This window comes from Macadamia integrifolia, unplaced genomic scaffold (assembly GCF_013358625.1).
Source record: "Macadamia integrifolia cultivar HAES 741 unplaced genomic scaffold, SCU_Mint_v3 scaffold_3A, whole genome shotgun sequence".
Classification (NCBI taxonomy): Eukaryota; Viridiplantae; Streptophyta; class Magnoliopsida; order Proteales; family Proteaceae; genus Macadamia; species Macadamia integrifolia.
Window position 1 is genome coordinate 78,881 of NW_024870666.1, and position 7,018 is coordinate 85,898.

Sequence of the window (7,018 nt, forward strand, 5' to 3'; positions counted from 1 at the left end):
CGGTCGATCGCTTCATTTTCAGCGGAGACTGCTCCTCCACTCACGAGATTCGAACCCCAATCTCTATCCATTCTCCTCTCTTTATCTCTCTTCCTCTCTTCCCTCAACAGTTCAAGAGTAAAATAACTGGGTCTAACAGAGAAGATAGGGGTCAAATTTGATCAATAAACAGTTTAAAAAATAAATAATACAGCTGAACCTCTGGTTTCTGCAGCTGATGTTATTAATCGCCGAAGACAACGAAATAAGAGCGAAACGGTGGGGGTAAAGATGAAAAAGGTGACGGAGTAGCCCAGATACGGTGGCGGAGACAATTGGTGGTGACTGGTGAGTTCAGGATTTGAACTGCCGGTGACGATGGCTGGTGACAGAGCAGGGAATTTTTTTTTTTTTTCCATAAAGAGAATACCAATTACCAAGTGCACATGAATTGGGTCTTGGGGGCTGGGGTATTTGGTTTAAGATACCGGAATCGGTCTCGATCCCGATTGAATTGGTCTGTATCGGTCTTGATTGGACAGAAAACCCCCGATTTTTATTTTAAATCGAATGTGAATGGTGCAAACAAGGGAAATTCAGGTATTAGTCGTGGGGAGGTATTATTAAAAATAACAATGGAAATGTTCTAACAGCCTTCTCCAAATTTTATGGGGTGTGTGTAAATTGGGTGGTGAGAGCCCTTAGAGAAGACTTGATATTGTGTAAGGACTTGGGTCTCTCTGATTTTTATATTAATTCTGACTCCTCCCTGATAGTGAGATTTATCTCTCAATTCTACCAAAAAAAAAAAAGAGATTTATCTCAAAGAACATGTACCTCGTGGAACTGTTGGTATTTTTTTCAGGAAGTAATCAACCTCTACGATTCCTAGGAGCTCATATCTCCTTTTCATTTTTGGAAAGCAATCATGTAGCGGATTGATTAACCAACTTTGCATGTGAATCTACTGTAAATTCGGTTTTCCATGATGATAATGCTTTTCCATCTAATATTATTACAAAATTTGGGAAGATGAAGCGGGATTACCAATATTTAGAATGTGCTCTTTCCACTTTTATAGAGTTTACTTTTAAGTTCTGCGAGTGTCAAAGTGATTTGTATCTCATGGATTGGGGTATAACAGGCTCTGTCTCCCCATTTGTTTCGTCGTCATTTTGTTTCTCTTATTTAATAAAATTTTAAGGGCTTCCCCGAGAGCCCAGACAATATTCAGGTTAAAAAAATAAAATAAAATAAAAAAAGTATGGATCCACCGATATGGGATCGCCCTAGAATCAGATAAGCCTCAGCTAATATCGATCCAATCCACCCGATTTTGTTTGATTCGATCTTATTCCTTTATTAGAATTGGGATACAAAAATCGGTAGAACATAGAATAGGCCTAGTCTAATTGGAATGTATTCAGATCCTCTCGAGCCAGGGGTGGGCCAGGTGGCTGGAGAGGGACCAGCCAGAGTTTCGTGTCTCTTATGTTTTCTCTATCTTATTTCTCTTTTTCTCTCCTATTTGGTATCTTTCTCTCTCCTCACTAATCTCTCTCCAACCAACCCCCTGGCTGTGAACAGATCAGGTTCACGTACGAGAATGTTCTTGTACACTCATGATCCGTGTATATAGAATCTATTAAATGAAGAGAGAGAAAATTGATTCTATATCCAGTGATCCGCTATCCCCCCATTGCCAGAGAAGATCTAAATCCGATTAAAACATTGTGCACATGGGTCATGAGACTCATGACCAGCTGAGGTCTACCCATGTGCCCTTCAAGGACAGAAACTGGTCTAATCCGTAAATTTGTATATCGATTGCAAAGTCTACATTTTTCATTACGATGCACAATGGTGTTCTACGATCAACTTGACTACAGGGTCATTGTCTTCTAGCACCTCCAATACTATCGCCTACAACATTGTGGTCGGAACCATCACCATTCTCACCAATAACTCTGCAACCACCACCATCCCCTCCAATAATACTGTCACAAAACCCTAACACGATGGTCCAAAGCCAATTCATACCCTAGCCGTACTTTATTTCTTTCATATTTTCTTATTAGAAAGACTGCTTTAAAATTTGTATCAAGCAATGGGAGTAGTAAAAAACACAGAATCACAAGAGAAGTTGCTTCGCCAACAGAGAAGCACGTGAGAGATGTCGTGATGTGCATCTCCAACAGTCTCACCACCCCTCTTGTTCTCGCCTCTAGTCCCTATAGCGCCAACGCTCATCCGTCCATCATCCTCTCTACTCGTCTCAATGAAGTTGTAGTCGGCACGGTCTTTATTGGATTTTGAGGGTATCTCGCCACCAAAAGTGAGGCCGATAATTACAGGAATAAAAGAGAGAGGAAGAGGAGACTAGGGGTGTCAATTGGTCAGGTTGGTTTGGTTTCGGTCGGGTTTAATCGGGTTTGAAGACTTTCAAAGGCTACACCGTGTCCGTTCATTTAACTAATTGGACTTAGTTATTGAGGGCATGGTACACTTTATATTCTGTTGGTTGGCCTCGGGCTATAATCGGGCTTTAGTCGGGCCTTAACTGGGCTACGGACATTTTTAATGTTAAACGGACTTTAACTCGATTTTTAAATGGGCCCTCTTTAAAATGTGCTCTTATATTCCGGCCTACTCATGCAAGCCCCAAAAAATGACGATCAATCAATAAATGATATCAAATATAACCATTATTTAAAATTTGAACATGTCTTTATTTTTTAGTTTTTATTCTTTAATTTGGGGGGTAAAATAGGTATTCTACAATCATTAAAGGGTCGGGCCAAGTCGATGCATAATAGGCCGGTCTCAGTCAGGTGTTATTCGGTCGGTCTCGGTCGGGCACCCGACGGTCCAAGTAGTAAAACCGAGACCGACCATTTATAAACGGGTCGGGCACAAGCCCGACACGTTTAATAAACGGTCCAGTCTGGACCGATCTATAAACGGTCGACCCCGATCAGTTCAGTTGGGTTGGGCCATGAATTGACACCCCTAGAGGAGACCATCAAAGTCCCAATAAAAAAAAAAGTGTTTTCGTACAAAAGAAAAAACATTGGTTTCATAACTCAGGTTCATCCCATTTTTTATCTCTGCCCCAATCCCACCCTCTTTGATCTTTGATCTAGGTGAATGAGTTTGTTAGGGGTAAAAATGTTCAATTCTAAGCCTTACTAAAAAAAAAAAAATGTCTAATTCTAAGGGATACAATGGAAGGCATATGATGAAAACAATTCTAGGCATTTTTGTAAAACATAACCTTATTTTGTATAAATCCGTTGAACAGAACATAACTTGGGTATTTCTGTAAAGACAACTAAATTATGGATAATTAAGTAATTTTCCCTTGTAAAATCACATGGTCTGAGACTCTGAAAGCAACCTGATAACCTGTTATTTTCAAGGAATCCCAAGGAGTGGATCAATTGGCAAGGAACCTTGGCTTAAGAGGCAGGGTCATGTGTTCAACTCTTTCCACCTCTTTGTCACCCGCATGTGTCCTATGGTTCTCATGGGCCATCTTTTTATTTCTTGGTTCCTGTGGATTGGAATTTTTCAAAATTAACTCTAATTTGGTTCGATCAAAACTAGGTGTCGAGTATTTTAATCTTATTGAGAGATCTACATAAACCGGTGCTTACTTGGGTCTACCCGAAAAGTGGTCAGGACTTTAGACTTCTTGTTGCAGGAAAAAAGGTAAAGGAATGTGTTAATTTCCGTGGGCCCACGATGTCCTCCCATCCAAAGAAAAAGGCCAAAAGAAGAAAAGGACCGCAATCCACTTGTCCAATGAGCTCAAACGGCTCTTTGACCGGTGGGGCCCTTCCATGGCCAGCCATCCAAATTGGTCCAGTGGAAGTGAGGACCATCATAACATTAGATTTTGTATTTTGGCATCCTATGATACATGTGAGATTTCTCAATCTAAAGAGATGATCACTTGTCAACTTTCACTCCCTCCGCTCCCATCTGGGTTGGCATACCATATACTCCCAATGATGCAAACAAAAAATAAAAGAAAAAAAAAGGTCCCTTTCTGGTTGCAACGGTCAGAATTTGAGTGTCTTATCAGTTTAAGGCTCCATAAGCAAGAGATTAGATGGTTCCCCTCCCCAGCAGGTAATCACTCCATCTCGTCTCAGTTCACACCAGTCATGGGGTTTGGGGACCACTTTTTGTTGCGGGGATCATATCCTTGGATGGTGGGAGATGAATTGGGATGGTTACACACGGGAGGAACGGGTGGCAATTCTGATTTCTGGCTAGAGATATAAAGGGATCAGATCAGTTATTTACGTCAATTTTATTCTCTACTCACAAGTTTCAACCAATTATAGTTGGTCAAATGATAAAATGAAGTATTTAAACTTAAAAGTGAAAAAAAAAATGTGGAGAGATAGTTTTCATTTACCCGCACACAGCAAAAGAATACCTCCTTCGTAGATGTTAATGAGTGTAGAGACATTTTCAAACTTTTGGCTTATAGGGTGTAGTTTGTGGTTTCTTCTTTCACCATGGATGGTGGAACACTTCTCCAGAAGGTTGCATGCAAAATGAATAAAGAGAGAGAGAAAAAAAAAAAAAAGACATATATGTGACGCATTTAATTGAATCTTAAGTCAATAATTTGAAATGTGGCTGATCCAAACTAATTGCTCTAAATAAATCCAATGATTGATATTGTATTTTTTTTTTTTCCTTTTATCGATATTTTTTGCACTAAAATGCTACTACATTGCTAATTCATGGCAAGAGAAGACCAAGTCGTCTCTACTGGATATTTACCAAGAAAAAAAAAGTAGTCTTTAGATACTACCAAAAATATTATACTCATTTACTGCAATTGGTTTTATTAGGAAACTTAATTGATCATTGTCATGGCTGTTACAATTAGGATTTTCTTTGGTGAATTAATATTTGATTCAACTACTCTACATTGTTTAGTTCGTTTGAACAAAAAATTATACACAAAATAATTGAATAGACTAATTCGTGCTAACTAACAATTACTTGCATTTAAAGATCTAGGGACACCATAGCTTTTAGTCTCAAAACATTATTGTGGGACAAGACCTAACTTGGTTTGTTCAAGTCCATTAAGACCTTATATGCACATAAAAAAAAAAGATCCTTCGACGCTAGTTTGTGTAGTAAAAATATTACGTTTCACAATTGCCATGTGATGGCAGACTTTGCATCCATCTCATTGGTATAGTTTTGGCCCAATGACGGTTATCCGACGGTCTAGAAATTTTTTGAAACTAACATAGAAGGTAAATTTATATAAAAAGATTAAAAAAATGACATAACGTTGGGAGAAAATTTTCATGCAGTATGGGTGCAGGAAAAGTACTTCATGTATAGTTATTATTTATTAATGCTTACCACCCCATAGTATGAAGTTTTTTAGGTTGTTGACATATCAATACTTGATCCTTGTTCCCAGTATACAACATAAGATTCTGATCATTGAGGCTTCCAGAGGCATTGGTTAGGTATGCCCATTTCTGTTCCCAATACTCTCTCAATAGTACTATCTGAACCCTGAAGTAAAACCATCCCCTAATTGTTATATTGAGTGATATCCTCTATCCAACTTGGGATTTGAAATCGTCTGCAATTCCAATCTCGTACAATTCCGTGTAATACCACCTTCAGGCGGTGACACGTGTATTGATACCAATACAATGGTCCAGATCTGGTACAACTAATAAAACATTAAATCAGTGAAGAGGCATTTAAATCAGATCTGGACCATTGTATTGGTATCAATACACGTGTCACCTCCTGAAGGTGGTATTGCACGGAATTGTACGAGATCGGAATTGCAGACGATTTTTTTCCATCCAACTTGTGGCTGAAATTTTACCAATGAGACATATGGTGAATTCTTTAGTTAGACATGCTCATTCAAGTACATCATGTTTGATCATTAAACTTTATGCTACTTTATAAATTGGGAAAAAATTGGGTATGCCACAGGTATACTATAAGCTAGCACCCATTGTGTCTCTCTCTTCCCCTTTTTGAAATAACTACCCATATATCATTTCTATAAAATACCCCATCATGTGCCTCCATTGGTGTTATCTGCTAGATTAACGTGCACCGGCGGCATATCTATCCCTCTCCCAAATTGATATCTTAATATTTGAAAATATGTTTTTAAAGATTCAAATTACCTCTTATATTTATAGGTGGTTTAGAGACATACCTCGATGTTGGTAGACATATCTCTTTGAAGAGATACTCCTACATATGGACATCTTCTAGAAATACCTCAATGTGTGGACATCCTCTAGAATAGTAATTCCACCTATAAAGAGTTATCTACATACTTGTTTACAAAGAGTTGTAAAGACATAACCATACCGTGGTGTACTTCTACATAAGGACATGACTTTGCAACATGGCGTCTCTCTTTTACCATTTATTATGGGAATATCTACCCATGGGTACTTCACCTCTATTAATAGAGGATGAAATTCACTCTCCTCTAAAATCTTCTTGTTCTCTTACTCTGTTCAATCCTCTCTTTTGATAGCTTTGAATATTTTGAGTTTTCTCTCTTTATTGTGATTTGTGAGTATTTTTGTATGTGATGAGTGCTACCGTTGGGGCCCTAGTTGTTTGAATGCACATCAACTAGAGGGCCTTTCAATGGCTGCTTCATCTCGGATGACATATTGTAAAGATCTTTCCCATGAAAGAGGGCAAAAACATTCTTAAGGAGAGCGCATTGACATGACCCAGCCTTTCCTGGTTCATGATGTTATTGCTTTGCTTCTTACTTTGGAAGTGGTGTGACATTGGAGATCTTTAATAGACTTAGAGTTTGTAAGAGTTTCTTAATTCTCTTTGATTAAAAAATAAATAAAAAATTCTAGCTTGTTTAGTAGTTATATATGGTTTAGCACATTGATTGAGTCATGTAGAAAGATGATATAGTCATTTCGACATTGGATACTTCAGAAGTAATTTAGATTCGTCAAATGTCAAATTTTAAGTTTAAATTCAATCATAA